This window comes from Coptis chinensis, chromosome 6 (assembly GCF_015680905.1).
Source record: "Coptis chinensis isolate HL-2020 chromosome 6, ASM1568090v1, whole genome shotgun sequence".
In the NCBI taxonomy this organism is placed as follows: domain Eukaryota; kingdom Viridiplantae; phylum Streptophyta; class Magnoliopsida; order Ranunculales; family Ranunculaceae; genus Coptis; species Coptis chinensis.
The window spans coordinates 65,017,302-65,044,928 of record NC_141461.1 but is presented as its reverse complement, the minus strand read 5'-3'; the positions used below and the strand labels follow the sequence as shown (position 1 = coordinate 65,044,928).

Sequence of the window (27,627 nt, the reverse complement as noted above, 5' to 3'; positions counted from 1 at the left end):
AAGCAATATATTGCTAAAACAATTAGAAAGAAAAAACATGATGAAATACCAAAATCCAGCTTGATAGTGAACCATTAATTATCACACCCTAGTATATGAAAACTAAGCTAGCTCATCTCATTGGAGATAGTATAAAAAAAATTAATACGACAACAACCTTGACCAGATTATATATTCCAAGTTACATCTACTTCTATCATCACGTAATAACATTTTGTTTATATACCACATAAAAGAGTGTCAACCAAATCAACATCTAGTTCTTAAGTTAAATGTCACAAACAAAGAATAGATAAAGTTAAACTATTTTATATGTTACCATGGAGAAGCTGTGAGAAAGATTCAACCTTTCCTTGATGAAAAATTCCAACGAGAGAAGAACCTATTAAATCAAAACATATCAAACTTGTTAAACTGAAAAATAAAAGTTCCAAGTTTTGGAAAATGAAAAAGCGAAGAACAAGATAGCACTAAACAAGAAAGTCAATACAAAAAACTACACGTCTTCTAGAAAGTAAACGACTTCATTTCAATCCTATCATTAGAATTTCTTCTAGAGAAATCCGCTTCATTTCAATCCTAACAGTAGTATTTAAGTAAAAATATGTCCAAGCAAATTTTGATTTCTATCAAATATCATTTTAAACTCTAAACAATCTTTTCATTTACATACATCCACACAGAAGACTGCACATACGAAGAAACAAACTACATAAACAACCCCATTTTAGGTAATTGTCTAAATCCAAATCATTTCAATCATACCAATAGGCAAAACTTGATTTCGTGAAGTATTACGTTAATACTTATATTATCATCATTTGATATCATAACAACATTTAACAATAAGCAAATTAAATAAACAATCCCATTTTTTTTTTATAAATATCTACTAGCATCACAACACGAAAGCCAACCTCTAAATGAGTAACAGGTTCATCGCATACACCAGTTGATTCAACTACATATTTAGCTCCAGTCTCATCCCATGGGATCTCCTCAGGGTTACTAACCAAACAATAAAATCATCCAACTGACAACATAAATCCAAAACAATCAACTCACACAGAGAGAAGTGTGTGGATACCTACAGACAAAAACAATAGTTTAACTGAGAGTGTAGCTTCGTAGAATTCTTTAACAACTACAAAACCCCATAGATTAAATTCCTTAATCAATTGAACCCCATTGACAATAAACAAAGAGAAACTTCAGTTTAAGTGAGAGAAACTAATTTTAGTGAAAAAATAAAACCCCTAAGAGAGAGAAAGAAGTGAGGGCACCTAATTTTTATTTTTGCCGAAACAAAGAAGTGAGAGAAAGAGATGGTATATAGGTAAGCCGAAAATTTGAGGGGGAAACACAAAATTGTTTGGGTGGGAATTGGTTTTTGCCGCTCAAAAGGAGAAAGGGTGGCCTCGACAATGTGCTCAAGGTGGAAATAGACAGATGAAGACCGACGAATATACATCGACTGATAATGGTTGTTCAATACTAGAAATTAGTCGTGGTTTATTATTAGATAGTTACGAGATGTCCTATTCTGGGGCATCATGCCTGTCATAAAACCTCTGCTTTGACGTAGTGAAAAGTTTGTGAAGTATGGGAACATCACGAACGTGGTTTTCTCATTATCGTCAATATTAGATCCGCGTATCAAGATGAAGTCAATCTCATTTTACTTTCCTTTGATATATGGCACTGAACTTTCTCCGGAGAAGATAACAGAAATTAGTGACATACTTACAAGTTTGTATAATGAATATGCAGCTCGATCTTCTATGCCAAGTCAACCCTCCCCAAGGAATTGAACACTAAGACTAGTAGCAAGGCTTCTGGCAGTAAGAGGAATACTGGTGCTAATGCAAGCCAAACATCTAGATCAAAGCTAAGGCATTTTGAAGCATTCCTTGAAGATAGTTCAGTGGATGTAGACTTGAAGAGTGAGTTGGAGATATATTTGGAAGAACTTGTCCTCCCAGTGCAGAAAGGGATAAGCTTACACTCGTGTGCATTCTAGCAAACACCCAGACGACAAGAATTTCAATATTTTAAGTTGGTGACAATATAATTCTCTATGGTCTTCCAAATCAATAAATATATGAAGTTGTTGTTTGCTTTAGTTGGCATCCATGTCAACTGCACATGAATTAGCCGCAAATGATCATCAAGACGGAGATTGTTTAGTCGACGTGTTTAGTCCTTAATTTGCAACCAAAAGCGCTTATGATGGGCCACGCTCACGCACTTAAATCGTGAATCAACACTTTCTGTATGAAAGCTCTTGAAAAATGCGCACTCCAACTTTGTAAAGTGCATGCGCACTCCATTTTCTTAAATTGTGTTTTCAAATTAAATTGTATGTATTTGTTATGTACTTTTTCAGATTAAACATAGTACTGGTTTGTTACACATGTCTCCCTAAATGGTATTTTTGTTGTCCTGTTAACGGACATCTCGAGTGGCAGGGCCGGCCCTGGGCCTATGCTACCTAAGGCATTGCATAGGGCCCCCAAATGTTTGATAAATCTAAGGGCCCCATCCGCCACTTAAACCCACTACTGTGTCAATTAAAATTGATTTAATGCACAAAAAAAATCCAGTTACACAAAAGTCCGTTTCAGTGTAAAAGAAAACAAAACCCAACTACCAAAATCCAAACCCAATTATCCTTCTACAGACCCCATCTTTGCTCTTTTTTGCTTTTTTTTTTTTTTTTTCCGCTAAAGACTAATTTATAAAGGGTTTTTTCATCCCTTTTCTTTTTGAAATATCATATGTAAAGAATTCCAACTCCGTAAGTGATATTTCTAATTTATTTTTTTCATAATGCAAATCAAATCTTTATTTTTTAAATTTCCATGTGTTTTAGTTAGGGATTATTTAGTTTGAACCCTAGGCATGGTTCATTGGTGCTTTCACTGTTTTGTTTGACTAGTAGGGGGGATTATTTAATTTCTCTTGTTGCTTTCTCAATTGGATATTAAATTATTTGAACACGTTATCATTCATCAAGTTTCAAGCAGGCGCTAATCAACTTTAACGGAATTGTGAAAAAGATGTATCAGACTATCATGTACTCTTTTTATTAATATAAAATGAAAAACTAGTTACATAAATAATAAATTCAATACATACTGGACATGGTCACATGTATTCCTTATGTTAATTTAACTAGTTATTAGTTGTAAAAAGTAGCTAAGTAATTTTGGCGTTTTAGTTTATATCAGGTTGTTTTTGTTTTTGTTTTTTTGAATTTTTCGAATGGCGGGGACTAGAATGTATCCATCTGGCAATGAAAAAAGGAAAAAGAAACAAAGAATGGAAGTAATGGCTCAATCTCAATTAGGAGCTATAAAAAAAAATTACAACTACGAAATAAGGGGAGAGTTCAAATGCAAATCTTGTTAACGAGATACATGAGAATGACAATGGCAATGGAGAAGAAGTAAATGATGAACAAATGCCTGAGGAACATCAAGTGTGGGTAGATGAATAACAAAATAATGAAAGGCATGAAGAGTTGATAAATGGGGAACGCATTAATAAAGGGTTTGAAGAGTTAGTAAATGAGGAACGGGTTAATGAAGAATTGGATAATGTCGAATCTGAAAATGTGGTGATTGAAGAACATACACAAGCCAATAATGATTATGAAAGATCGGTGAATTATTATGATCCAAGAAATTGGAATAAGATTGGCCAAAAAGTTTAGAGACTTACTTGTACAAAAGGGTCCAGTAAGAGATTGCAGTCGTAATTTTTCTAGAAATTCTGAAAGGAGGTTATTTTCTTCCTCTTATTACACTCGATATTTGGAGAATGAGGAGAAGCAAGATAGAAGTTGGCTCGTCTATTCACATGCTTTAGACAAGGTGTATTGCTTTTGTTGTAAGTTGTTCAAGCAAAATGGAAAGTCTACTCTGTTGACTGATGAAAGATATGATAATTAGAGAAATATCACAACAAGGCTTAAACAACAAGAGCAACATCCTGAGTACAAAAGACGATGTAAATATTGGATTGAATTGTTGGATCGAATAGACAAGAATGAAACGATTGATAAACATCTTCAAGGTCAGATTTCAAAATAAAGGGAACACTGGAGGAATTTTTTTATAGAGGGTACTTGTTGTTGTGAAAACTCTTGCTAAGAATAATTTGCTATTTCGCGGGAAACATGAGAAGATGTATGAAGAGAACAATGGATTTTTTTTAGTATAATTGAAATGATGGGTAAATTTGATCTGGTTATCTATAAACACCTCCAACGTATTCAAAAGCATGAAATTCATCATCATTATCTTGGTCACAAGATTCAAAATGAATTTATAGAAATATTGAGGTTAAAGGTGGGATAGTGAAGAAAATCCAAGATGCAAAGTATTTCAATTCTCAGTCATCCTTGATTGTACACCTGATATAAGTCACGAATAACAAATGTCTCTTATTGTACGATGTGTCGATGTTGCAACAAGTCCAATGAAGGTAGAAGAATATTTTTTAGAATTTCGGAAGGTGGATGACACTTCGGGGCTGTGACTTTTTAATAAACTGAAAGATATGCTAAATATTCTTGAACTCGACATTGGTAATATTAGAGACCAAGGTTATGATAATGGATCCAATATGAAAGGGAAACACAAAGGTGTACAAAATAGATTGTTCGAAGTTAATCCTAGAGTATTCTATACTCCATGTGGTTGTTGTAAGAACCAAAAACCTCTAACAGAATAAAGCACTAGTGGCTTCTCAAATATAACACCACAGTCACTTTCAACTCACTCTCACTCTCACTCTCTTTTCTTTCCTTCCTCACTTTTCCTCTTTCTATCTCTCTCTAGAGCGGCCTCCCCTCACATGTCTTCCTCTCTTCTTTTTATACCTCTCCACCCTCTATCTGGGCCATCCATCCGTCCCTTCATCTGATAGCCTCCTGTTAGTCGTACCTCGGCCACGACTGCCCCTAGGGTTCCGTGGCCCAATTCCGCTGCTCCCCAGCCTACCCGGTTACATTGCCCCCCTTTATCTTTGACCCAGTTGTCTGTCATAAAATGGGTCACTACAAATGCCCCTTCTCGACTTCGTGGCCATATGATTGGCCCAAGGTCGAGAACTTCCACCGTTCTATTTCCCCTTCGATTAATATCTGTCCATTTTGGGAAGTGTGTGATGTGAAAGTTACTCATCACGCGCGTTTTTTCTGGCGACCCCTGGTTTCCCGTGCGGCCGCGTGTCGTCCTTCGGCTGGTGCTTCATTTTCCTCGCCGCCTAAAATTACCCTTTTGCCCTCCACCTATTTAAACCCCTCACCCTTCTTCTTCTTCCCTCACTTTCTTTTCTCTTGTCTAAACTCCTTCTCTCCCTTTGCTCAAACTCCCCATTTTTCTCCTTCCCCAAATTTTCACCGGTGCGTGTGTGTTTCCCTGTGGTGGTCTCCCCAGTACCTTTCGTCCTCTCTGGCTATCTTTCACGTTGTATTGGAACACGTGCCCTCTGTCACCCACTACCCCCACTTGGTTCTCCGCCGACCGGGGTCTCTTGTCATCACCGTAGGTCAAATGGTTGCTGGTCTGCGACTTCCCCTTACTCTCCTGGATGTTGAAGTTTGCAACCACTTCAACATTCCCCCTTGTCAAGGTATAGAAAATTTCTGGCAGATAATGTACGTCGCAAATTCCTACAGCAAGACCCGTGAACCCAAGATTACCAGTCATGACATCTATTCTCAATACTATCTCAAAACCAGCACCAAGGATGTCAGCATAAGATACCAGTCCTTCTGCGTCCGTCCTAAAAAACAATCTTTTCTCCTTAAGCTTACCACCTCCGACAAAGTTTGGCACCACTATCCGCTCTATGTATTAGGCAACTTTTTGTTCGCGGACATTCCCTCTACCTTGACTCTTAACCACCTCGCCTTCCGACTTCGCGGTGAGTATCGTAGTTCTTTCTCCATTTTTCGAAATATTTTCCCTCTGATCTACTAACTCACTTCTGTCCTTATTTACAGGTTGGCGACTAGATTCCAAATCCAGGATTTATGACAACATCTCCTATCCTATCTTTGCCCAGCTCCGCGACCTTGGCTCTGCTCAAGCTGACTTCTTAGGTATTCATCCCACCACCGCTACTCCCTTACTACCTATTCCCGCTCTCAACACCTTCCGCGGCTTAATAGGTCCCTTTTTTAGTCCTCCCCCTCCCAAGGAACGAAAGCCCCGTGCATCTCCCCCTTCCAAGAAGAGGTCTCATACCCATAGCTCACACCGCCCCCTTCCTCGAACTTCCTCACATTCTTCCGCCTCCCGTGAACCTCAAGATTTCCACCCTTCCTCCACTCCCAGCGACATCCCTTCCTACTGCTCTATCTCCCATTGGGACGACCAGTTCACCTCTCACCCCTCACCTACTATAGACATGGACGTCCACAAGTAGAATTTTTTGATAGCGACTTTGATGATGAGGTGATGGAAGTTCCCCCCGCCGACATGCATGCGCCCAATCAACCGCCAGCCAAGAGGCCGTGGACATCCACCTCTAACGAGCCTGTCTCTACAACCCACCAGGCCCCCCTTGCCTGAAGACCCAACCCCTCCTTTTTCACCCTCTCATCCAGCTGCCTCCTCTCCCTACACTCGCCGACTTGGCAATGATCCCGCTCAGCTTGCCGCCCCGGCCTCCAGTCTTGCACCAGTTGAGGACTTCTGTTCCATCTTCAATGTGCGAAACCGGAAAGTGAATACGGCGGACTCCGCCCTGGACAATGCTACCGTGGCCTCCTCCTTGTTCTACAATGCCCATCTATCTAAGGACATTGCTTATGCGGACGGGGGTTCATTTGATTCACATTGCGCCGTTGTACACACCGGGAGCGGGGGGTACAACTTTTTTTTTTTTTTTAATCCCTCTACCTTTTTGACCCAGGTGAGTCTAGACATCTCCTTTATGATCCGTGGCCTTCTACGCACCAGGAATAAGGTGACCACCCTAGAGCAAGAGCTCAACGGCCCTGTTGGCTTGCAAGCATCCTATGCCGGTCTTCAGTCAGACCTAGCCGCCGCCAATTTGGCTAAAATCCAGGCTCAAGATGAACTGACTGCGGCCGAATCCTCCCAATAGCGGTACATGGACTCAGTCAATGAACTCCTGCGCTGCCACAGGGAAGAACTTCTCCAACACCACCTGCTCGATTCGAACGCCCGCACCCAACAACATCAGAAGGCCGTGGATGCCCTTAACCAAGCCCACCAAGATGAAACTGCCAAGATTCTGGGGCAGCACCAATTGGATATGACGACTCTTCACGACCGTTTCAAAGTTCTGGCTGAGAAGAGGGTGGCCTGGAAGGTCCAGGAGGAACTCGACCGGCTCACTCAAGAGGGCCGCCTTCTCCCCGACAAACCTACTGTCCCGGTGACTGGACCCCCTGAGGTTGCTGGCGACCATACTGAAGCCGCTAACCCCTCTAGCACCCCAGAGAACCTTGCAATGGGCGTAGACCCCCTTCCAGCTGCCACCATTGAAGAGTCCCATATTGCTACCTTTGAAAGTGCTGTTGAAGAAACTAACATTAATTCATCCACCTAGGGAATGCCCTAGTCTTTCCTGTGTATCACAATACTGTTATTTACTTGCGATTTGACTGGCCCCTGTTTATGTATTTTGCTGTGTGATTGAGTTTTATATGCCTGTTGTCTTCTCCCCTGCGACCTTCTTTCATTTATTAGATTCGCTAAGTATATCTCTCGTCTCTAGTATGTTCCTTGCCTCCTCATTCATGCCATCCTGCCATTTCCCCGCCTTACGCTTTCTTTATCGAAATTGGGCCTCCTCGGCATATACAACCACGCCCTGTCCTGTGGGATCAACCTTTTTTGATCTCGGCCCCTTCGAACGCTGGTTCCAGCGAAGGGCTCATCCCCTCCGCGGCTTCTCTCTCTATAGGAGCCAGATGGGGTCACTCTCATTGCCCCATGTGCCTTTTACCACTATGATCCGCGGAGGGCTCATCCCACTCCGCGGGCTCGATCCTTCCATGACCCGTTGGAACAACTCATCTTGCTTCGGGCCCTTTCCACAACAAGTGTCAGCGAAGGGCTCATACCCTCCGCTGCTCCTCCTCCTGACAAACATAGAGTCTGATGACTGATTCGCTGTGGGCTCATCCCGCTCTGCAGATACACCTGCGCCACGGCCTGTGAGAACAACACATTTTGTTCTTGGCCCACACCAACTCTGGTGCCAGCGAAGGGCTCATCCCCTTCGCTGCTTCTTCCTCTACAAGCACCCTCATTGCCCCATGTGTCTTTTACATCTATGATCCGTGGAGGGCTCATCCTGCTCCGCGTGCTCGGTTCTTCTGGGACCTGTTGGAGCAACTCGTCTTGCTCAGGGCCCTTTCCAAAGCCAATGTCAGCGAAAGGTTCATCCCCTCCGCTGCCTCTCTCTCTCTAGGAGTCAAATGAGGTCCCCTCATTGCCCCATGTGTCTTTTACATCTATGGCCCGTAGAGGGCTCATCCCACTCCGCGTGCTCAGTCCTTCTGGGAATTCCTTGGAGCAACTTGTCTTGCTCAGGGCCCTTTCCAAAGCTAATTTTAGTGAAGGGCTCATCCCCTCCGCTGCTTCTCTCTCTCTAGGAGTCAAATGGGGTCACTCTCATTGCCCCATATGTCTTTTACATCTATGGTCCGTGAAGGGCTCATCCCGCTCCGCGTGCTCGGTCCTTCTAGGACCTGCTGGAGCAACTCGTCTTGCTCAAGGCCCTTTCCAAAGCTAATGTCAGCGAATGACTCATCCCCTCCGCTGCTTCTCTCTCTCTAGGAACCAAATGGGGTCACTCTCATTGCCCCATGTGTCTTTTGTGTTCGCGTTCCCATTTAGAAAGTTTGCCTAGTAAATATATTTCTTTTTACAAAAGTGTTGTGGTTTTATATATTTACAAACAACTTTAGTCCTCTGCTCGGGACCCTCTTTACATTGCTCTGAACTTCAGTACATTCACTTGTAAAACTTTTTTTAACATTCTTACGTTCCAAGGCCTCGCTATTAGCTTTCCTTCCATTGTTCAAAGCTTATAGGTTCTTGACCCTCCTTCCTCCATCACGGTGTATGACCCTTCCCAGTTTGGACCCAATTTCCCATCCTTTTCCCCCTTAGTGCTTGGCGTCACACGGCGGAGCACCAATTCCCCTATCTTAAATTTCCGCAGTCTGACTCGCTTGTTGTATTGCCTTTGTAACCTCCGATGATACTCTTCAAGATGGATGCGGACTGCATCTCCTCTCTCTTCTGCCAAATTCAAATCTCCAGCCAAAATGCGCCAATTTGATCCTTCTTCCACTGCCTTGGTTCTCTTGGTAGTCGCCACCAGTTCCGCGGGAATCACGGCCTCAATGTCGTATGCTAAGGCAAATGGGGTCTCTTTGGTGGTGGTCCGCGGGGTGGTTCTATAAGCCCAAAGAACATGATTCAACTCGTCAGCCCATGCACCCTTCCTATCTTCCAATTTTCTTTTCAGATTGTTTAGTATCGTTTTGTTGGAAGATTCCGCCTGCCCGTTGCCTTCTGGGTTATAAGGGGGCGAAAACCTTTGTTTCACTTTGATGGCTTCGAGGAACACCGCCACCTTAGCTCCTGTGAACTGTGTCCCATTGTCTGCAATGATGGCATATGGCAGCCCAAACCGACATATGATGTTCTCCCACATAAACTTAATCACCTGAGCCTCCTTTATCTGTTGCAACGGGATGACTTCTATCCATTTTGTGAAGTAGTCCGTGGCTGCCAACATATACCTTCTTTTGCCACTGGCCATGGGTAACGGCCCAACGATATCCAATGCCCACATGACAAAGGGCCAAGGGCTGGAGACATTATGCAGGGGCTCCACAGGTGCAAATATACGCTGTGCAAATCTCTGACATTTGTCACACCTCTTGGCAAATTCGACTGCATCCCGTTTCATATGAGGCCAGGAATAGCCTTGCGTCAGTAACCAATGTGCCGTAGTCCTCCCTGCGGAGTGGCTCCCATAATTCCCTTCATGCAATTCTGCCAGTACCTCTAATGATAATTGCGGCCCCAAACATTTCAGTAGTGGTCCATTGAAGTTCTTCCTATATAGTTCCCCTTCCATCAACACATATCTCTGAGACGCCTGCTCCAACCTCCTTTTCTCGTTCCTATCTGTCACCTGCCCTCCTTCTAGAAAGCGCTTGATGGGATCCATCCACCCCCCTTCTTGTACTGCAACATGGCACACCTCCATTATTTCCTCTGTGCTTGGCCTCTCAAGTCTTCCCACCTTTATAGTTCTTTCCTCAGACCCCGGCATGGCGGCGGCCACATATGCCAGAGCGTCTGCATGCCTATTCTCCCTGCGCCCTAGGTATATAAACTGAAGCTTTGTAAACTTGCCAGCTCTTTGATGCACCACCTGCAAGTATTTGGCCATTCTTGGACATCGGGCCGCGAAACCCCCATTTGCCTGACATACTACCAGATTCGAATATGAATATACGATCAAGTCTTTCACTCCCAAATCTTCCGCCATTCTTAGTCCTGCTATAACGGCCTCGTACTCTGCTTCGTTGCTGAATGCCGTGAAACCCAGTTTCATGGTCAACTCTATCCTGTTATTATCCGAAGTAACCAACACCACCTCTATGCTGCAGATGCGCCCTCAGAGTGACCCATCCGCAAACATTCTCCACCCATTCCGCTTATCCCAATGATCTAGTTGATCGGGCACCCCATCCTTGTCTGACTCCATGACCATCTCCTCTCCCCACGCCGGGTCCTCTGCTGGGAATTTTGCCAAGAACTCCGCGACGGCCTGCGCTTTCTCTGCCGTTCTTATCTGATATTGTATCTCGTAGGAGCTAAGCATCACTGCCCATTTCAACATTCGGCCCGACTTCTCAGCCCTTAACGCTTGTTTAAGCAGCAGGTTGGTCACCACCACTATTGAGTGTGACTCAAAGTACGGTTTCAATTTCATGGTGGAAAAGATCAAGGCCAAGGCATATTTCTCCATTCTGCTATACCGCATCTCGGCGTCCAACAGTGTCTTGCTTTGGAAATACACCGGCCTCTCCACTCTGTCCTCTAGCCTGACAAGAACGGAACTGACCGTATACTCGGTGGCCCCTAGATACAGGTACAATTTCTCCCCCTGCTCCGGCCGTGACAGCAATGGAGCTTTGCCCAAATACCTCTTCAGCTCTTGAAATGCCTCCTCACATTCTGACATCCACACAAAATCCGGAGTACTTCCCAACAACCGATACAACGGTCTACACTTGTCCGATGACTTGGAAATGAATCTATTCAATGCCGCGACTCTTCTAGCGAGACGCTGCACCTCTGTGACGTTCTGTGGCGACGGCATCTCTACTAACGCTCTTATCTTTTCTGGATTATCTTCTATTCCCCTATGAGTAACGATGTAGCCCAAGAACTTCCCGGTGGTCACCCCAAACGTGCATTTCTCTGGATTCAGCTTCAGATTGTATTTCCGCAAGATCTCGAACATTTCCCTCAATCCATCTAAATGCTCCCTCTCCGACATGTTCTTTTCCACCATGTCGTCTATGTATATTTCCATCCCCCTCCTGATCTTGCTTTCGAACATTTTCTCCCCCAACCGCTGAAACGTGGCTCCGACATTTTTCAGCCTAAAAGGCATCCTCGTGTAGCAATATGTGTCGCCTTCTACCACAAATGTTGTTTTCTCCTGATCTGGCCCGTACATTGCGACCTGATTGTACCCCATCGACGCATCCATGAATGAAAATATTTTGAATCCTGCTGTCCTATCCACCAGCTCATCCACCCGCGACATGGGGTAACTGTCTTTCGGGCACTCGACATTCACATCTGTGAAATCCACGCACATCCGTACCTTGCCATTCTTTTTTGGTACCGCCACCACATTGGATAACCAATCCGTGAACTCTACTTCTCGTATTATTCCGGCTCCTTTCAACCACGCGACTTCCTCATGAATGCCCACTGCATACTTCGGTCTAATACTCCACATCTTTTGCCTTACTGGCTTTGCCTCCTTTCTCATGTGTAACCGATGACAGGCGAACTCTGGGTCTAACCTCGTAACCTCCTCAATGGTCCATGCAAACATGTCTTGGTTTTCTGACAAGAACTAAATCAAATCTCTTTTCCACTCATCCGTTAAGCTGGACCCTATCGCGGTAAATCTTTCCTCCTCCCCTCCAACATTTATGACTTCAATCTCGTCCAGCGTCTTCGGACTTATTGCCGCGTCCCCCTTCTCCTCCACCGAGGCGCATTGTAATTGCTATGTCTGCCTCTTCCTCGGATTTGAGCTTTCCTCGTCCGGCCCTCGGATCAACCACTTAACTGTACCCCTATGACTGTTCTTGGCCGTCACTTGGTCTCCCCGAACTTCATACATACTAGTGGGAGCGGGAAACCGTATCACTTGATAGTAAGTTGACGGGATGGCCTTCATCTCATGAATCCACCGCCTCCCTAGAATTGCACTGTACTGGGAAGACGAGTCCACCACCATGAACCACGCAAACACAGTCACGGGACTTGTGGTTACTGGTAGTAAGAGCTCTCCCATTGGCTTAGTCATGCTCCCATTGAATCCATATAAGTAAGTCCGCGGTGGCCTCAACTGTCTATGATCAATCCCCATTTCTTCCAGCGCCCCTTTAAACAACAAGTCCACGACACTACCGCAATCCACCAATACCCTTTTCACCATATAATTGCCCATTGCCACCGTGATGGCCAATACGTCTTCATGGGGAGAATCCACCGCCCGCAAATCCGCACTGCTAAAGACGATCCTATCCCTGTCCTCCACTTTCCCCACTCTTTCTCGCAATCTATCAGTCCCTTCATTAACCTGCTGGATGCTCGCAGTTCTTCACACTCTGTCTCTATGAGCGTTATGGCTTAATACTTCTCCACTGAAGATCACGTTAATGGTTCCTAAGATCTGATCTTGTCGCGATATAACCTCCTCATTCTATCCTCCCCTTATAAACTCTCTCATCCTTCCTTTTTCCACCAAACGTTGAACCATCCACTTTAGTGTGTAGCAATCGTCGGTCTCATGATTGTGTATCTGATGATAAGCGCAGAAAGGTTTACCGGGTAATTCTCCGGGTGTGTTCCGCGGCCCTTCATATCCCTGCATGTTCTTTATCAGCGGTAATATTTCGCTCAAGGATCTATTCAGTGGTGTAACTTCTACCTCGCGGTATGGTTTTCTCTCTCTGTTCTCCCTTCTAATCCCTTCTCGGCTTCTTTCGGCCTGTGTTGTGTATCCGCGGTATCCACCCCTTTCTTTCTCGGTCGCATCCGCCTTCCTTGTTTCCCTGTCTTTCTCCAAGGATAGCACCGCCTTCCCAGATCTCTTGGACTCTTTCTGCATACTATCCTCATATCGGATATACTTCTCTACCCGCGGATACAGTTCATGTAATGTTGCAATCTCATTCTTCGCCACCGACTGGTGTCCTCCTGTCCCTGGCTGCAACCCCCTTTCAAATGCAATCACCGCGATCCTTTCATCCAGGTTTTCGACCTTCAATGTCTTAGCCTTGAACCGACATAGGTATTCCCTCACTGACTCTGTGGATCTTTGTTGAACGTTGAATAATGCCGCGATATCCACCACCTGCTTTTTTTGATGAATGAAGTGATCTATAAACACCTGTTCCAATTCTTGAAAGCTTCTTATACTCCCAGTTGGTAGTTGATAATACCAATCCAACGCCCCCCCCTTTCAGGCTAGCGGAGAACATCATACATTGCAATCCGTCATATCTAGACTCTTGCCAGAGTGGCATTTGCTGCCAGAAATGGAGGATGTGGTATGCCGGATCGCCTTTTCCATCATACCTTTCGAATCTAGGCTGGTTGAAATGCTTTGGGACTTCCGAAGCCCAAATGCCATCCGCCAATGGGTTGCAACTCAGCCTAGCCATCACCTGACTAGCTGCTCCCCCGCAACTCTTCGTCTGCTGTCGGTTAGCTTCTCTATCGCTATTGATCATTTCTTGCACCTGCTTAACCGTCAAACTGGTTACCGGATTTTCCACGAGATTCGGCTAATTATTCTCTTCCTCTTCCGCATCCTCGCTTGTCTCTTTATCCATCTCTTCTTCTTCCCTTTCCATTTCCCTTCTTATTTCGTCATTCTCCTCTCTTAACCTCCCTATCTCTTCTCTTATGAGCTGCATCTCTTCCGCTTCCTGTTCCTCTCTTTTGTCTCCTTCTTCCCCTACCACTACCTCGGGCATCGGTTCCTGTGTAGCCCCCTTCTTCGGTCTCCCTACCTGTTTCTTAGGTGCCATCTCTTTCTTGCTTCTCGCTCCCCACAGACGGCGCCAAATGTAAGAACCAAAAACCTCTAATGGAATAAAACACTAGTGGCTTCTCAAATACAACACCACAGTCACTCTCACTCTCTTTTCTTTCCTTCCTCTCTTTCCCTCTTTCTCTCTCTCTCTCTCTGGAGCGGCCTCCCCTCACCTGTCTTCCTCTCTTCCTTTTATACCTCTCCACCCTCTATCTAGGCCATCCATCTGTCCCTTCATTTGACGGCCTTCTGTTAGTCGTACCTCGGCCACGTCTGCCCCTAGGGTTCCGCGGCCCGATTCCACTGCTCCCCAGCCTACTCGGTTACATTGTCCCCCTTCATCTTTGACCCAGTCCTCTGTCATAAAATGGGCCACTACAATTGCCACATGCTTAATCTTGCTCTATGTGATATGGCGAACTCTTGTCCAAAAGCTGTATCATTTTTCGGAGTGGTGCAACGCATATATTCGGTGTTTTCTTCATCTACAAAGTTGTAGCAAGTTTTTAAAGATAAGGTTCAAGGTGGTCTTACTCTTAAGACATTGGCGCCAACACGTTGGAAAAGCCGTTTGGATAGTGTTGCAGCGATAAAAGAGCAGGCCCCACATATTCAAGATGTTTTACTTCACTTAGTTGATACAAGTGATGATCCAAAGACAGAGTGATACTGAGTCTCTAGAAACACACAAGCTGGAAAATTTTGAATTCTTAGTTGGCATGATTATTTGGTACAATGTATTGTTACAGGTTAACTATGTTAGCAAACTCTTGCAAAAGAAAGACATGCATATGGATGTAGCTATAAAGAAGTTGGAATAACTCATTTTATATTTTGAAATGTATAGATTGACTGGATTTGATGAGGCTATGGTGGAGGCTAAGAAGATCGCGACTGCCATGCAAGTTGAACCTATTTTTCGTGGAAAATGCATCATTCATAGAAAGAGATTGTTTGATGAGAATGCCACTGAAGAATTGCCACAATATGCTGAAGAGTTGTACAGAGTCCACTACTTTATATATATAGTTGACTAAGCTATTTCTTCATTAAGGAGTTGATTTGAATAATTTTAAAATTTTGAAAGAACTTACTTTTGGGTTTTTGTATGATTTGGAGAAGTTGAAGTCTACAAATGATGCTAGTTTAAAAGCTTCTTATGAGAACCTTGAAAAGTATCTGAAACATGATACAATATCTGATATTGATGGGAGGGAGTTATTTTCTGAACTACATATATTGAGAGAAGATTTTCCATAAAGCATAAAGAAGGCGGTTGATGTACGTGTTGGATCATTTGAAGTTAACAGCTAGTTGTTTTCCAAATGCATATATTTCTTATAGAATATTAGTAATTATACCAGTTACAGTTGTATAACACCCCATTTTTTTTTTCTATTTTACTAGTACAATAATAATAATAATAATAATAGACAAAAATAAAAAGGATAAAGATTAGAAAGAGATAGGGTAAAGAGGATAAACCCCATTCCCTATTTTTCGGGGGTTTTGAAAAAAAAATGAGTTTACACAGGAGTTTACACAGAGAGTTTTAACAGAGAGAGGGAGTTTTACACAGAATGAAAAAGAGAGAAAGGCGAAGATTATTGGGATTGCTTTCTGACGATTGTTGAGTAGCGTTTTTCGTTCTCAAGTTTATATTCCTTCATGCCGCTCGTAAACACAACAGAGGTGAGTAGATTTTTAATCTTTCACAGAAGTTTTATTGAATGTTTTATCTCGAAGCAAAAGGTTTACTAATTCCATATAATTGTGCCTTATACAAAACTGATTACATATAACTGTATAACTGTGTTACTTAAGTTTTATTCACTCTGTGTCATTCTGAATTATTCTGTATGCTCTGTCAAAATTATTCTCCTTAAATTTAAAGTAATGGGTATTGAATACTTTTATATTGCCGATTGAGATGGAGTATATGGGTTGTATTATACTGTCGATTTAGATTGAATATAAGGGTTGTTGTATACTGCCAAATGAATATAATATATGGGTTGTTATGTTTGAATCGAGAGTTTTGGTTGATTAATTTCTTGGTTGTTGCTGCCGGGGGATAATGGGTAGAAGTTGATTGTTGTTTGAGTGTTGTTGAAGCTTTGACAGGAGTGTTAATGGCGTCCAAACACGATTTCTGGCGAGTGATGGAATGTGGTTTTAGTGGTATAAAAAAATTGGGTTTTTAGGGAGGAGAAAAACCGATGGTTTTATAGTGGAGTAGGCTTGGTGGTTGATAGTGGCCATTCGGTGGAGGTGGCGAGCTGTGAGGAGGAAGAAGAAGAAGGTAGCCGATGCTGTTTCTATTTTGTTGGGCTTGGGCTTGGGCCGAATTTGAATGGTGGGCTTGAGTTGTTTTTATAAATTTTTAGGCTTAAGTAGTTTATTGTTTTGGGCCTTGAGTTGTTGAGCTAGTTTCTATTATTTTTTGTGGGCCGGGTTCTTTTATTTTAAGTGGACCGAATTCTATTAATTTAGATGGGCTTTGGGTTAGAGTTTGTTTTGGGCCGAATCTGTGCCTGGTTTGGAATCGAGCTTTCACCTAGTTAGGGTCAGATTCAAATTCTTGCCAAAACTTGAAAAATTGAGTTTTCTGAGTCTTCTTTCCAACCCAATTGACCTCATCGCATTCCGAGGTCTATGGTGGTAGATATGATGTTTGGAAGTTTGGTTGACAGAAAACAGTTTCTGCGCACTGTGTTCAAGTCCAATTTTAATTTAGTTAGAGTTTGAACTAGATTTTTATGAAAACATGAAAAAGTAATATTTGGAAGTCTTCTTTCTATTACAATTGGCCTCATCGCATTCGAAAGTCCGTGGAATTAATTATGATGTCTGGAAGTTTGATTGGCAAAAAATAGTGCATCAGAAATCAGTTTTTGCGCACTGCGTTCAAGCCTAGTTTTCAAACATTTAGAATGAGATTGAGTATTTTCGTAAAACATAAAAAAGTAAGTTCTGTGCATTAGATTTTCAATGCAAAAAGCCTCGATGCATTTGGACACTTGTGGAAAGCGTTGTGTCATTCAGAAGATAATCCGTTAGAAATCTAGTTTGCTAAAAATTAGGATTTTTACCGTTTTCAACCTAATTTTTCTTCTAGATGGGCTGAGGTTGGGACTTCGAGTTCTACATGAAAAATTAAGTATACCTATCATAGTTTTCAAATAATCAAGTGGGGTATCATTTGGATGGCTATAGGAAACGTTATTGTTTTGGCAAGTTAACTAGATAACATACCATGTTTTTCTTTTTAGGGGAGCTCTAGTTAATTTTTCTTATTGTAATGAGATAAATGATTTTACTTAGACATACGAGTGTCTTGAATATTGATTGCTTAATTTCACATTTGTATTATATTCCAAGTATAATTGTTGCATATACACTAAATGTTAGTATAGATTTATGTTATATCCTGTGACATGTTACATTAAAGTTTGTGTTTAATATATATATAATTGAGGAATGAAAGGGAAACGAAGTGTGCAACCTTAAAGCATGAATTCTTATTTTTCTTTGACTTTGACTATGTGGCTGATAAGTACTACAAAGGCTTGATTCCAATCTTGAAAGATTTGGATACGTAGGCAGCTTTGAGCAAAAGTGCAGCCACTATACTATATTATATATTAGTTATTGTGATAACAATATGTGAACGTGATTGTGGTTGGTTAAAATGTATTCACGAGACATTTAACTAATGTGCTATTCCTGATTGAACCTTTTGATATCTATGATTTATATAATTGATAATGATGTGAGTTGATTAGTTATTGTGTTTGGAATCTTTAGTAATGAATTATTGTTTGAGACGATGTTTGTTTTGTAATAAAAATATTATGATAAATGAGAACTCTTGAGTGTTAAAATCCGATGTAAAAGTGTCCGGTGAAAATTTAATGTGTCGCCCACATCTTTAGATCTCTCCACGCCTCTTTGATGAAAAAGAAATGTTTATGATTAATGATGTCATGTGAAAAGCCGCCTTAAAGAGGAACTAAGGCATTCGCCTTGTGAGTGGGCTGTATTCCTTGAGTGTATGAGAATGTAGGTATGGGTATTCCTTGAATGTGGCGGGAATGACCCAAGGTATTCATTGAATGTGCCATGAATGACCTGTTAGTGTTATGATGGGTATTCCTTGAATGTGGCGGGAATGACCCAAGGTATTCATTGAATGTGCCATGAATGACCTGATATTTTGTTATGCCCAAAAAAGGCTTTGTGTATGTGTATGGAAAGCCCAGAGATGGTTGTGACTCACAAGTTATGAGTTTACAAGATGAAAATATGTTTCCTGGAGGCGATATCCCCGCTTGGGACATATGTCTTGTAGTGGTACTCGATGTGAGTGCGGCACACGGATATGTGTGATTTGGCAAATGTGTGTAGTGTAAATCGTGGAGTAGGAACTAAATGTTAGGCTATGTCTTTTAATAAATGAGTCAACAAGAAAATTAATAAGCAAAATATAATATTGATTTTACTTGTGATGGAGTTATTGCATATGATGTATATGATTTCTTATGAGAAATGTTTATGTGGTTTGTGTGAGTTGATACTCACGAGGGATGAATGTACTCCCTGGTTGTGACTTTTTTCTCGTTCTCATAAGTAGACGAGTGATATTAAAGTAAAATATTAATTTTACGTGTGACTGAGTTATTGCATATGAATATTGATGTATTATGATGTACATGATTTCTTACAAGAAAATGTATATGTGGTTTGTGTGAGTTGATACTCACAAGGGATGAATGTACTCCCTAGTTGTGATATATTTCCTCGTTCTTATAGGTAGACGAGTGGTTTTTAAGAAAAATATTGGCTTTAAGTATGAGCGAGTTGTTGGATACGATTGGTGATATATTATGATATGATGCATATAATTTCTTACGAAGGAATGTGAATATGGTTAGCGTGATATGATGGATATGGTGGTGTGATATGAATGTTAATTAATATTGGTGATATATTATGATATAATGGATCGGATATGGTGGTGTGACATGAATGTTAATATTGGCTATTTATTATGCCAGATTATATATACTTATGATGGTTGCAGTGAGAGCGAAATAGATGTATACTAGAAAATGATTATGTTTGGAAAATCTAACTTTGTTTTGTAGGAGGGTAGGACTTATTAACTTTTTATGAAGAAACGTTGTTCTACCCTAAGACGACGTGCTGGCTTAAAGATAAAGTGTATCAAACTCATATTTAAATAAGTTAGCATATGTGTATGTAATAAGTGAAATGTAAGTGGAAATTATATTGTGAGTTATTTTGGAAAGTGGGAATGATGAATACTGTTATATGAGATTTTTTGGAAATGTATATTGGGGGTTGAAATCTTACTTGAGAAGAAACTGCAGGCCGTTTTGAGAATACGGAACTAAATTGTCTTCCAAGTTGAAATGATTGTAATAATATATTATTGATTTGAAAAATTGAACATACTGCTATACTATTTTATATTTTTTAGTCTTACTCATACCAGTAAATTCAATTTGCTGACCTATGTTTGCTTTGTTTTGCAACGTGGGTGTATTCTTGGGAACATAGATGGTGGAGTGCAGTGGATGAGGACACGTGATTTGGAGTTTCTTTTGGAGTCTTCTGGAGATGAGATTTTCTAAAGTGGACGATTTTGTTTTGAGGCAGATGTAATAGAGTTGGTTAGTTTCTTTGTAGTTTAATAATGTGATTGAAGGATTGTTCTTTTTGGTTTTAAATTTGATCTTAGTTTTAATATCGTGGTTGATAATATGTTATTAGGATTTTGTTTCATCCTGGGTTTTCAGAAGATGGAATAAGGTGAGATAATTTCCTATTTTCAATTTTCTGAAAATTTGGGGTGTGACAAGTTGCATATGGAGAAATAAGCTTTTCAAAGTTGAAATTGATAAAATCTTACCTTCGGTCAAGCATGTCACAAGAAAGATTAAATATATGGATTTGCCATGTTGTCCATTATTGAGAAGGGATTGGTGGAAAAAATTGACTATGCAAACGTAATTAGTGATTTCGCAACTAAAAATGCTTCAAGGTCTATTTTTTTATTAATAGTTTATACGTGTACATTTCTTTGTTAGTTTTATTGTGTTAAGAGAACTTTGTGATTCTTGGTCCATGGGGTTAGGTTCCTATGTCCTCCCCTTGGGCAGTCAGAAATGATTTGGGAAGAAAAAAGAAAGAAAGAAAAAATATTTTGCAGAGTTTTATTGTTATTTATTTTTTTATTAATATATAGGCCATATTTTCTCGGGACCTTGCATACGCCCCTTAAAACAATCAAACTCAAGGCCGCCCGAGTCACAACTGAACAAGAAAAAAAATTGTACTGCACGTGCCTATTCTACTAGACTACTCACATACAATCTACCACCTGCCATATGACTTCTTGATACACATCCCCCCTTTTACAATATTTGTTTTGCCAAACGTCAATATTTATATATATTTTTTCTTTTCTATCTTTTATAAAACATGGACAATACTACCTTCTTCATTACGGCCCATCTCAAATATTTCGGCCCTTCAAGTCCATGAATTCACTTCTATTTCTCCTTCATTTTGGACTTTAGGTCGTTACTATTTGGGCCTTCTTTTAAAAGCCCACCCAAGTCCCAACATTTCCCACTTTCTCCTCCTTTCATCATTATTAGCCATTTGGCCAGGCCAATGGCCGGACTTGCTACATAGATAGTCAATGAGTCAAAAGCCTAAAGTCCACTTGAATAAATAATATATGTATATTGTAAGGGTGACTTCGGATCGGATCGGATCGGATTAACCTCTTTCGGAATTTTTCCAAATTTTTTTCGGAACCTAATATGCTAGCCAAATCCGATCCAATTTTTTTTCGGATTCAAAATATATTTCCAATTTCGGAACTTTCGGAAATTTCGGAATAACTCGGAAATTTCGGAATACTTGGTAAATTTTCAAAGATCTCTTTATTTTCAATTATTTTTTGGAATATCATACGCCAATGTTCATTGTAGGGAGAGAAAACCATGTCCACAACACCAATGTACCAACAACAATACGCACTTGTTTACTGAGAAAACCCATTTTCATTCAAACAAGTGATCCAAGAAAAAACGAGAAAAAGAACCTGCGACCACCAATAGCAAGCATTGCATTCGCATTTGAGGTCGGGTATTTGTAATGTTTCAATCTTTTTTCGTGTGTGGAAATTGAAGCGTGAAGTGTCTGCATAAATAATGGATTATGGTCTTGGACTCTAAGTAGCTTTACATAATATTCTATCTATTGGAATTTGGCTTTTGGATTGGTCTGGAAGTTATTGTATGACTTAATGACATTTTTTTTCACATCATTGTTGTTATGGTAGACGGTGTAATGACAGTAGAGTGGTCCAATTCAAGTAGGGAAGTAGCGGCTAGGTTATGTTTTTGTTTTGTTTTTGGAAGTAAAAAACTAGAAAATGAATGAACGGTCGAGATCTAATCAAGTGGATAGTGAGAGAAGTATATATTTTCGGAATAAATTGGCAATAATATCGGAAATTTTGGAATTTTCGGATCGGATCGGATTTTAGAATTACATCCAAATCCGATCCAATTTTTTTTTTCGAATTTTCGGAAATCGGAAAATCGGCCCATGAAAACTACACCCAGAGCCAGACCAATTTCGGGTCGGATTTCGGAAAAATCGGAAATTCGGCAAAAAGAGACACCCCTAGTATATTGATAGCTAATGATTCATTGCGTACTTTGTTTGAAGGATTTATGTTAATTTCTATTTTTGGGTTATTATTGTCCTAGATATATAACAATGCTTATCATCCTCACCTATATAAACTATATCAAAATATAACACAACAATCAAAGAATAGAACACGTACTCAAAACATACCATATGTTTAAGCGATAACCAAATTATATTCATTGCGCACAATGGTTCCATAACACGTAATGATTAGAAGTTGATATTTACGAAATTACGAAAGTGAAAAATATGTTAGATAGCTTGAACCTATAAATCTACTAATGTGGTTGTTTGATCAATGTATGCCAATCAGAATACTTCAAGAGTCATAGGTGCAATTGATATTAAATTCAAATATTAAATTAATTATTGAAAAAAAATATTAAAAAAGATACAGTATAATGCTATTCTAACCCCAACTCAATATGCTAATATATAGTCGATACCAAAAAAAAGTGAAGAAAGTGAAGAATACTTAAGTAAATCTTGATTCCAAATTAGACGTAAATTGGAGATTAGGATTTTGTTGGCCAGACCTGCTACATTGATAGCTAACAATTCAATAGCCGAAAGTCTACTTTGAATATCTAATATATGTACATTCTTCGCTACTTAGTCAAAAGCCAATATTCAAAAGAAATTGAGCATTTGTAGCCCTAAATGCATTTCTCTAAGATCAGTAAGAACTTAAATGTTGTGTCCAACAGTCAAGTACGGTTACGTTCAATTTACCCATTAGAGGTTTAATATTGTAATGTTCAATTAAACCATTAAATCAGATAATTTTCAATTACGGTGTTACCTTGTATTTTTAGTTTTTTTCATCTTAGAAAATACAAATAATGTCTCCATAGAGCCAATATCCCAACCATAAAAAACAAAAACAGAGCAGCACCATGCACTTGACCAGCTAACAGTTACTTGTAAAGCTTATGATTTAACAATCTTTTGCTAGGAATGGTAACCAATGGTATTCTTTTCTTTAAAACAATCCCAAACTTCTCTGATAAATCCAGCTTAGTCCCTTCTGGCAACTTCCAATTAAATGAGTGCAAGAATGAAGCCAATACATATATTAACATTCTTTCAGCTAAGGGAATTCCTGCACATATCCTTTTCCGAGAACCAAATGGGAGATAATGAAAATCATTTCCCTTGTAGTTACATCCTTTACTAACATCTAGGAAACTCTTTGTGCATCGCCCATACGTTGAAAAATGCTCTTGCACCCTTAGGGACAGTATAACCGCCAACTGCACACTGTTTACTTGGGCTCTGAGGAACCAAAAGAGGCACTGCAGGATGCAACCTGAAAGTCTCCTTCAATACAGCATCCAAGTAGTGCAACTTGGACAAATGAGAGTCTTCTAGCACATTGTTCGGTCCTACAACTGCTTCAAGGTATTTCACCATCAACGTTAACATATTTATTCACACAAAAATATAAGCAAGTCTAGCTTCAAGGTATTCTCTTTGTCCTCTTTAATTCATTAGAATTTATTTGGCTATACCGGTTTTTTCCCCCTATTTGTATATACCGAAGGATGTCGATATATAAAACCTTCATTAATTCAAAAAGTTGGCAAGCATACACACCCCATCATCATGAAATAAAAGCCAATGAACTTGATGTAGTAGATTATGTCAAAAGAAAACTTAGTGAGTTATTGAGACATGTTATGTTCGTACCTGGAAATTAATTATCTGTGTTTTCTCTTTCATGTGTGAACTGTGAAGACCATAGCACCGACAACTTTAAATTATACAGGTAATTGCTTCATTAATTCCAGTAAGAATTTTTTCATGTTATGTAAAAAAGGCCAAGTTTTAACCACCCCTTTCACAATTGCTTCATTCAAATCCTATAAGACACACAAAAATTAATCAAGTACAATTCCCGTAATGAAAGTGATTGTAATATCACCATAATACACCGGTTCCTTTAACGCGGCCATCATCCTACTAACACCAATCAAATCCAAAGAACAAAGTAAATTATCTCACTAACACTAATTAAATCCAAACAACAAACTAATTTATTCAGTAATATGGATCGACTTAACATAACAAAAATCTTAAAATATATAAAAAATGAAAAAAATAACTATACATAGCGAGTGATGCGGACAACCTAAAGAATCATTACATGTCAAGTCATGATATATATTCAGTTAAAAAGTCAGATGCATGTGTTGCGCATATAAAGACATAGAGCTGGTGAGATAGACGCATCAAAAAGACTTGGAATACCTTGAATTTACCATGGAAGAGATTGATGCTATAAATTAAACTTGTACCAATTATACATTTTAATGAAATAATTAATAATCTCCACTCAAGATTTACATAGAAAGAGAAATGCACAATAGCCTAATGTGTAGACAAACTAAGTTCACTAAAAGCATTAATCAAATAATAGCATAGGATCTATTGACCTTGGCCTCAAATCTTAATAGTAACAAAAAACGATAGTAAACATTAGTAGCTTGCAACACCTAGGAAGGTCTAGCATTTAGGTACAATTAGTTTTATTTTTCATTTTTGACTGCTTACGGAAATCCTAATTATACATCAACAATGCTAAAACAAACTTTTAGTGCAACAATGGCATCACTTTCGTAGGAAAACTCATCATTTGAATCAATCAACACATATACTTACAAAATTCAATCTAGCTAAAAAAAAAAAAAAAAAAAAAAAAAAAAGAAAAAAAAAATTAAAAAAAAATTAAAAAAGATATTTTAGTTTTTATCAGTTTTTGAAGAGGGACCAAAAGTAAGCCACTAAGAAACCAAAGCATGCCTTGCTCGACACTTCCATAGTTCTTCTCTTCCCTTGGCAGCAACATTTATTCAATGCACAATTGCCACTCCCTATTCTGATATAGATTTGCAACTTTGTTAATCCAAAGGCATTAGTGACTTTGTAGTAACCTACATAAAAGTATATAAGTTATTCATAACATGGTTCCATTAGCGATTGAATATTTTGTTATAAGCAAAAAAAACATATATTAGTAGCTGTTAAAGTGCCATGTTTGACGTCATATTTGGTCGCCAGTTTCTTGTTACACATTGGTATTTTAGTGTTCAACAAAAATAAATCAGGGAGCTTCTTTGGTCAGTCGACTACAGAAGTAAATTAAGAAGATCCATAGCCTTTAGGGGGAATGAAACTGTGTGACCTTTGCATAAAGATCGTTGATCTTAAACATCTTACCTTGGACAACTAACCTGAAATAGATGGATATCCTTCACTGTGTGACGTCATATTCTCTGTCCACCTGGATCAATAGCATCAAACTGAGCAATGAGAACTCATATATACCACCCATAAATATCTGCCAAATATAAAAATGTTCACAGGTCATAAACATCATATCAACTTACTTAAAATATCTATGGTAGAAACATGTACAGTAAGAAGGGGCAATAAATCTTAGAGATAATTTTTTTGGCATGACTTTGAATCTAAATAGCAGTTTTGGTACCCACGTGCTCTGCAAAGTCAAGAAAAACAATTTAGAGATATGGTATGGACGCGGAACAAAGCTTCCAGAGATTATCAGCTCATATCAAATGAAACCTTCTATTCGACGCCAAGCTTGACCATATAGTTTCACAGCTTTGAGAAACTTCTTATGCTCTTCCTCTGTCCATCTTTCTCGCTGTTTAGATATTGTGTATGTCTTCCTTGCCTACTCAAATAGAAAACATAGAATGAAACATTACTTAACAAATATCTAGAATGTTTATTGAATGACTGCTTATGTCGTACTTGAATAGCTAGGACATGGAAAATGTAATACCTTAGGTGCATTTTCACCTTATGTCGTATTCATCTCCTTCAACTGAGTTACAGTTACAAATTGGGGTTCAATATCCGAACCCATCTGCGAACTACTTGTGACAATGGTTCTTAATTTTGTCCCTTCAGCTTGATCCTATATCCAAAGCAGGAAATAGCTGGGTCCAATAATCAACTCAAGCATAAATAAAGTTTGTGGAATCAAGCTCATCGGCTGTGTCGTTGTATTGCAGAACCTTTCTTCTGCCTGATTTGCCGTGGCTAACACACCTCTGAAATAATTATAGCATCTATACTGATATGACTATTGAGAAACAACCCACTAAGATATTTCACAATCCACTGGCTACTTATAATTTTTGTAGAATGAAGGAGATAAATTTGGTGTCAATGATACTTAGAACACATGAAAAGAGAAGTGGCAATAAACAAAATAAAAAATAAAAAATAAAATAAAAAGAAGAAGACTCTAACCAATGATGAAGTATTTGCTGAAGGTTACAAAGTCTAGCTTTCCTGTAAGAGGAATAACATTAATGGATCCTATAAGAAAAACTTAACAATATTACATACAATAGAGTCATAATTTCTAATGGGTCTTTACCTTTAATATGGGAAGCAATGCTATTATTGGACACGTAGGGATGAACCAAAAGCCTTTTGATATTTAGCATATATGCTACACCAAATGAGCCTGAGAAGATCAATCGGAAGCTATGCTGAGCATTTGAACTTTAATCCGATATTGGAGCTCATCATAGTAGTTCCCATTCTTCAGCCTTTTACATCAAGAAAGATATCAAATGAGAAATAACTCGATATGCCAATACATATAGGACGGAATGAAAGTGGCGTATGCTCACATGTGAATCGCAAGAATTGCTTGGTTCGTGACTGCTATATGTGACCAAGAATTTCTCTCCAGGAGAGAAATCAATGAGCTTAACCTGTATTATTCCCATCAGAATTGATGTGAGCAAAAGAAAACCAAATAATTAAAGAAGGTGTGTGTGTGTGTGTGGTAGTGTTGGGGGGATAGCAATTTTTTCTAACTTGAGGATGGGGATAACACATGAGACGTTTAAAGGTAGTTGCACCCCAGCACCCTGCCTGAGAACTGTGGCAAAGTATGTCCCACGACGGGACCACTGTACCAAATTATCAGTCCAAAACTGCCAAACAAAGCTAAGAATGATCATTCTATACATCTAAGCAAAAATAAATGTGATTCACGTAAATCCAAAATTTGTAGTACTCTAATAACAGTATGATAGTGCAATAAAAAATGGCGGGGTATAGCTAATACTAATTGAAAATTGTGTTTTTCCCTCAAGAGATCACATTCAATGAGATCCCGAAACTATTTTCTAGCGTCTAACATCAAAGGGTGATCATTGTGAATCAGTAGGATTAAAAATATTTAAATACAGCTAACCATATCCTTAATCATAAAAAATTAATGGAGGAAGAGAAGATGTACTTTTGCATCCAAGTAAAGGGGCAACACCTGTAGCTTTGTTTCTCATAATCTAGAACATCATGGATTTTATTTGATCTGATTATTATATGGCTTTAGGTGTAAATGTTGGTGCTTTTGTTGTCACCCACGATTACCAATTGCGAATAGCTATCTAGATATAAGCTTGAGCTAGTCACACAGAAATACTATTGAAAAACTATCTTAAATTATCTAAGTTAAAAAAT

The 27,627-nt window shown here is 39.6% G+C and overlaps 1 pseudogene; it reads right to left on the bottom strand.

Moving 5' to 3' along the window:
• Positions 1–25,369: 25,369 nt before the first annotated feature.
• The window catches only part of LOC147493962 (putative mannitol dehydrogenase), a 42,706-nt pseudogene continuing 40,448 nt past the window's right edge, over positions 25,370–27,627 (bottom strand).